The 7,385-nt window shown below is 44.5% G+C and overlaps 1 long non-coding RNA gene across 1 annotated transcript; it reads right to left on the reverse strand.

Moving 5' to 3' along the window:
• Positions 1-3,415: 3,415 nt before the first annotated feature.
• Positions 3,416-4,265, reverse strand: LOC110681108. The gene is made up of 3 exons (XR_002503096.1): positions 3,959-4,265; positions 3,800-3,898; positions 3,416-3,733 (listed from the first exon to the last, which is right to left on the reverse strand). It is a non-coding gene; the product is annotated as an uncharacterized LOC110681108 (long non-coding RNA).
• Between the last annotated feature and the right edge of the window lie 3,120 nt (positions 4,266-7,385).

The following is a 7,385-nucleotide window of genomic DNA, read 5'->3' on the forward strand; positions in this document are numbered from 1 at the left end:
GCCTTGCTTCCACTCCTCCGTAGCTGTTCCGTTTCCCAGATTCTGACTATCAGCCGATGCAGACAAGCGGCCAACCTGTCCGGGCCCATCTTGATGAGTTCGGCTCCGATACCATCCTTGCCAGCGGCTTTGTTGTTCTTTAGAGCTGTTGAATGGCAATCCTTAACTTCCCCCATCGTGGGAGCTGGTTGATTTCCGCTATCCGCTGTGCTGACGTAGCCATCGCCTTCGCTGTCCTGACCTTCTGTGCCTGTGTTCTCTGCGCCATTCAGGTGTTCATCGTAGTGCTGCTTCCACCTCTCGATCACCTCGCGTCCGTCCGTCAGATGCTCCCATCCTTATCCCGGCACATCTCAGCTCGCGGCACGAAAGCCTTTGCGGGATGTGTTGAGCTTCTGATAGAACTTCCGCGTTCTTGAGAACGGTACAGCAACTCCATCTCTTGGCATTCCACCTCTTCCAGGCGGCGCTTTTTGTCCCGGAATAGGCGGGGTTGAAGAAACGACTCCATCTCAAATACACAAAATCACTCTCAATTACTTTCAAGACGATCGGCCCCACGTCAATATTAAAATATTTGATGTGCAAGTCAACTGCTCTCCTTGATTGTGGAAGCAATTTGACCTTTATAAATCAGTCTTTATTCGACAAGTTCCGACGAATTCAAATCCGAGAGCTCTGCTGATCCAGTCGAGCTACTAACAGCGGATGGATCACAATTGCAAGTTATCGGAGAGTCCTTGTTCCGTATACATTCAATGAAAAAACCAGGGTCTTGTCGACTTTAGTTGCACCTGAGTTGACAAAGAATGTATTTGTGGCATGGATTTTTGGCGAATCTTCGGAATCTACCCCGCCATCGCTTCCATTACCTCTGTTTCGACGGAGCCCATACCGACTCTAGAATCACCCAGAGAATGCCTGACCGCTGAGCAACGAGAAATCTTGGAACAGACCAAGAAGATCTTCATAGTTGCTTACAGGAGAATCATTGGACACTACTCACTGGTGTGAGCATCAAATCGTACTCATGGACGAGTTCAAGAACTCTAAGCCCGTACGATTATACCCATATCCCATCGCCCCGAAAATCCAAGAAGGTTTGTTCGTTGAGCTAGAAAGGTTACTTGACCGAGGGATTATAGAGGAATCAAATTCGGACTGGTCCCTTAACATGGTGGCCTATACGCAAACAATCCGGGGCAATTCGTCTCTGTCTGGACGCTCGCAAACTCAACGACGAACCGTACGTGACGCTTATCCCCTTCCGCACCCTGGACGAATACTCAGTCGCCTTCCACGAGCGCGTTACTTATCAACTATCGACCTTTCAGAGGCGTTCCTGCAGATCCCTCTGGCGCGAGAATCACGCAAATATTGTTCGTTCAGTGTGCAAGGAAAGGGGATGTTCCAGTTCACCCGCCTACCATTTGGTTTAGTCAACAGCCCGGCTACGTTGGCCAGGTTGATGAACCGGGTATTAGGTCAGGGTGCACTGGAACCGTATGTCTTTGTCTACTTAGACGACATCGTCATAGTGACAGAGACATTCGAAGAAACACGTACGGTTTGCTCGAAGAGGTTGCAAGGCGATTGCGCGAGGCCACTATCAATTAAGTTGGAGAAGTCTCACTTTTGTCTGGAAGAAATACCGTTTCTCGGCTATATCTTGTCTTCCCAAGGATTGCGGGGTGAAATCCCGAGAAGATTAGGCCTATAGTCTGTCGTGATTTTTGGTCATCGCCTTCAGCCGGTCGCGGAGGGACAGCAACGTGGTACTGTGGATCAGCCATGATGTCTCTTTGTGGGGAAGGAATCGACCCACTACTGCTGCCGCTGCTTCGTAGCGATGCTTTCGCTACAACGTCCGACCGAAGAATGAGCGATAGTGAGCTAGCACTACTACTCTTATAGGCAACTCAGAACTTTAGAATATTTGATCCAAACAACTCTTGTGGGAAGGACTCGACCCACTACTGCTGCCGCTTGCTTCGTAGCGATGCTTTCGCTACATTAATTACGTCCCGACCGAAGAATGAGCGATTAGTGACTAGCACTACTGACTCTTATAGGCAACTCAGACTTTAGAATATTTGATCCAAATCAACATCTTGTGGGAAGGGGACTCGACCCACTAACTGTTGCCGCTGGCTTCGGTAGGGCTTCGCGTACATAGACGTGCCGACCGAATGATATGAGCGACTAGTGAAGCTTAGCACTACTACTCTTATAGGCAACTCAGAGAACTTTTAGAATCTTTTGATCCAAACAACTGCTTGTGGGGAGGACTCGACCCACTACATGCTGCCGGCTGCTTTCGGTAGCGAGCTTTCGCTACATTAACGTTCCGACCGAAGAATGGAGCGATAGTGAGGCTAGCGACTACTACTCTTATAGGCAACTCAGAACTTTAGAATATTTGATCCAAACAACTCTTGTGGGGAAGGACTCGACCCACTACTGCTGCCGCTGCTTCGTAGCGATGCTTTCGCTACAACGTCCGACCGAAGAATGAGCGATAGTGAGCTAGCACTACTACTCTTATAGGCAACTCAGAACTTTAGAATATTTGATCCAAACAACTCTTGTGGGGAAGGACTCGACCCACTACTGCTGCCGCTGCTTCGTAGCGATGCTTTCGCTACAACGTCCGACCGAAGAATGAGCGATAGTGAGCTAGCACTACTACTCTTATAGGCAACTCAGAACTTTAGAATATTTGATCCAAACAACTCTTGTGGGGAAGGACTCGACCCACTACTGCTGCCGCTGCTTCGTAGCGATGCTTTCGCTACAACGTCCGACCGAAGAATGAGCGGTAGTGAGCTAGCACTACTGCTCTTATAGCCGAAGAGTGGGGAAGGAATCGACCCACTACTGCTGCCGCTGCTTCGTAGCGATGCTTTCGCTACAACGTCCGACCGAAGAATGAGCGGTAGTGAGCTAGCACTACTGCTCTTATAGCCGAAGAGTGGGAAGGAATCGACCCACTACTGCTGCCGCTGCTTCGTAGCGATGCTTTCGCTACAACGTCCGACCGAAGAATGAGCGGTAGTGTTGTTGTTGTTGTTGTTTGAGAGGGACTTTAACCCGAAGGTCATTCGTCCCTTTGAGCGGTAGTGAGCTAGCACTACTGCTCTTATAGCCGAAGAGTGGGGAAGGAATCGACCCACTACTGTTGCCGCTGCTTCGTAGCGATGCTTTCGCTATGGCGTTCAATCACAGAATGACACATGGCTCATTCGTGTGCTCGTTTTATAGTTACGGATTGGACACAAATACTCCGCCCCTTTTAATTTTGTTAGTGTGATTAGCCTCGCAACAACAAGATAATCAGCGTTTTCTATTGAATGAGTGTCATACTTCCGATTTAAAATGAAAAGGTAAAGTTTCATGTCTGATGATTTTATTACTAACTTGCTTTTCTTTTATGCACATTTCCAACATAAAATTCAATTAGGTCTTGTTTTTACAAAATTTTATTACTATTGTATTACCTTGCACAGCTCATTTATTCTACAATACTCTTCACCTCTACTCTTGTTCAAAATTTATAAAGTGTTCTAATTACTAGCTCCATTTTGTTTATTTTGTATTGCAATCATATATTCTGTTCTTTTTTTTCTATTACAATGTCGTAATTCTTATATTTTGAATCATATCGATAAAAATCATTTGAATGTTTCAGACGAGCTCCAACCCAGGATCGAATAGTTGTTGCCGTACGATGAACCTATTCAATGAAGAAAACATTAGTAATTTTCTACCATGTTTTAATTTTGTTGTAATTACTCTTTACCATTTCCATTAGTATCACTACATTGTTTCATACTCCTCCATTCAGTAGCTATAGGCTTGCTCAAATCCGGAATCCAATAAGTGTCGTCGTAGGATGAATCTATTAAAAAAGAGAGAACAACTATAACTGTACGCTTTTTTTAATATTTGAAATTATTACCTGTAATTATTTTAAAAGATATAGTAAAGCACCATATCCTTGAACCTATTTGGTTTCTTAATTGTCCTCCTTGGCCGCTCCTCCTCTTCAACTGCTCCAGAGTTCACTTCGATTGCAGGTAAGCTTCCATCGAGATCCACATCTGTTTTACACGAATCATTTGTACTTTCATCAATCATCGTGCCATCTACGGGTTCCTTCAGACAATCTGGAACTTTCTTTACATCTTGGACATTGCGTGAGTACTGAACGCCTCTGTCGCTACGAAGGACAACCTTCGCTCCTTCTCTTGCAATGATAGTGTATCTTTCCGCTGAAAATGTCGGATCCGATTTTTGTTTCCTCTGTTGTGCTAACAGCACAGTATCTCCTACTTTTATATCTGAATACTGAGCGCCCCTGCGCATGTCAGCATATTTCTTGCTTTGGAGTTTCGATTCTGCGTCTTTTTGTTGAATATCCGTGCGATCCAGCGTATCTGTAGAGTTGGAGTCCCAAAGACTAGGAAAGGTACCCCGGAATTTCCAACCAACTAATAGTTCGAAGGGGGTAACTCCTAGACGAGATAGCGGCCGAATTTTATTGTGGGTATGGACGTACTGCTCCAATGCTTTTCTCCAGTTGTACCGTCTAATCGAGATGCTGCTAAAGCCTTCTTAATGCCACTATTCTGTCTTTCCACAGCTCCGTTTGACTGAGCGCTTAATGGGATAGACTTACGGATTTGACGCCTCGGTCTTCCCATGTTCTTACAAATTTATCGCTCTGGAACGGAGGGCCATTATCACTCTGGATTGCTAAGGGATAGCCCCACACTTCGAATATCTTGGACAGAACTGCATTGGTTGTGTCGGCGTCCATGGTTTTCATTTCAACCACCTGTATAAATCTGGAGTAGGTATCAACCAATACCAAAAATTCACCCAATCCGAAATCTTTGTCCGTGAAAAAATCCACTTGCAAAAATTCCCAGGGCCCTTGTGGCAGCTGTCTACTTGTAAGTGGGATTGGTGCATTTTTCTTTGACAATCTTAAGCAAGTTTCACATCCATTTATGTATTTTGTACCTCTTTACTCATTCCAGGCCACCAGAAATGGTTTCGGAGGATCCGTTTCATTGATGCTGCACCCATATGTCCTTGATGAGCCAATTCAACTGCCTTCATTCTCAAATTCGTAGGAAGTATCACGCGTTCCTCTTTGAAAATTAATGATCCTAAGACACGCAGGAACTTAGCGTGACATTCATATGCTCGCATTTCTTTGTTCCAAATTCCAGACTCCAGAGATTCACGAATTTCAATCTGTTCCTTGTCAACTTCTGCCTCCGTTTCTATCTGATTCCAGTTCATTTCTATATTCTCAGTATCCAGCACGAACAGTAAGTGATCCTCAGATGAATCATCAAAAGACTCGACTGGTTTGGTAGCGATCACTAGCCTTGATAATGCATCTGCTATATTCGTATCTCCAGGAATGCTCTCAACTGAGAAATCGTACGGTTGTAGACGGAGCGCCCATGCTTCCGCACGTGAGATGGCTCTTTTCCCAATTCTATGCATGCCGCCAAATATAAATTCATTGGATCTGGCATCAGAACGAATCTTAAAAGTGTACTCAGCAAATAATTTGAAAATCTCTCCACTCCCCATACCATGGCTAAAGCCTCTTTTGGGTGTGAGGATATTTCTGCTCCGTCGGGGATAACGCCTTAGAGGCACACGCAATTACTCTTGGGTTGGACTCTCTATCAAATTGGACTAGGACCGCGCCCAGACCGTGCGGTGAGGCATCGACGTAAAGCTCAGTTTTGTCGGTCTGGTTATAGTACCCTAAGGTCTTGATTTTCGTCCAAGCGGTATGAGTAAGGTATTCAAACTCCCGATCTAAATCCTCTGACCAATAAAACTGATCCGCTCGAGCTAGCTCCCTCAATTGCCATGTTTTGTTCCGCTCGATTAGGAATGAATCTATCAATATAATTAATCAAGCCAAGGAAACTCCTAACTTCATCCTGGCTCTCTGGCTTCCGAAAGTTCTGAATTGCACGAATCTTCTCGTCTTCTACGCTCCATCCGCAGCGCGGATAGATGGAAACCAAGGAACGGCACTTCATTTTGGCTTATCAAGCATTTGTTCTGATTTATGCTCACATTATGGTCTTCCAGACGCTTCAAAACTTCCTTTAAATTCGCATCATGTTCTTCCTTTAGTCGCTCCAAATATTAGTACATCGTCTAAATAGTTTACCGTACCTTTGCAACCAGACAGAATAACTGACTGCATGATCTCCTGGAATATGTCCGGGGCGTTACACAGGCCAAATGGAAGTCGCCGACATCTGTACAGCCCATCTCCAGAGAAAAAGTTGGTCAAATGTCGACAGCGCTCATCCAATTCGACGTGGAAAGAAGAAAGCATTTTTGAGATCAATAGTAGAGAACATTTTGCTCCATGTAGTTCCATTATATCGACTCAAAAGGGCATTTTAAACGGCGTCCGGTAGATACACTTGTTTGGGCCTCTTAAATCAACAACCAAGCGTATATCATTTTTGCCTTTAGGCACAACCAGTAGTGATGAGCAAAAGGAACGACCATGTCGTCTGATACTGGTTCAATGATCCAGACGCTAAAAGCTCGTTGAGTTTCAACTGCACCAATCTCTTGAATCCTGGAGTATATGAGTATACACGTTTCTCGCAGGAGGCATATCTTTGTTGTAATACAACAACACCGGTGGAACGTTAATTTTGGAAATTCCTTGGTAATCGAGGTTATCAATCCTTCACCATTGCAAGTTCAATTTTCCAGATATTGCCAAATCCGCCAACGGGCACTCTCAATCCAATATCAATAAGCTGTATCTAGCTGCTGTTCCAAAACTCAATAATGACTCATCTCTTCTACGACGTAAAATTTTTCCAGACAGACTGGCCTATCTTGAGATACATACAGTTTCGCCGAAAACGTGGCAAATCACATGAATCTCCCCATGTGAAGCGTAAAGCACGCAAAGTTTTTGTCCGATTTGTAACTTAAAATCGAACAATTTATTCGTTTTAGACGGATTGCTCAGTATCTTATCCAACGTTTTTCGTATGTAACGTATTTCACTTGGGCTCCAGAGTCGATAAAGAAAACCACACGTGTACCGGCTATATGGCCGACGAGTATGCATCTTCTTCAGACGGAATATCAACCGTTGATATTTCACAATTAATCTTTTCCGAATGTACCTCATCAGATAATCGTTCGACTCTCAAACATCCTGGTTCCTGAAATTGAATACCATACAGAAAATATTCTTCAAACTTTCTTACTGAACATATTTTGTTCTCTCATTCCTTGATGTTTTTTTGGGAACGCATCCTGCAATTTCATAGCATTATCAATGACACAATCCCAACTCTTCTAAGAGAAAGCGA

Source organism: Aedes aegypti, unplaced genomic scaffold (assembly GCF_002204515.2).
Source record: "Aedes aegypti strain LVP_AGWG unplaced genomic scaffold, AaegL5.0 Primary Assembly AGWG_AaegL5_hic_scaff_42_PBJ_arrow, whole genome shotgun sequence".
Taxonomy (NCBI): domain Eukaryota; kingdom Metazoa; phylum Arthropoda; class Insecta; order Diptera; family Culicidae; genus Aedes; species Aedes aegypti.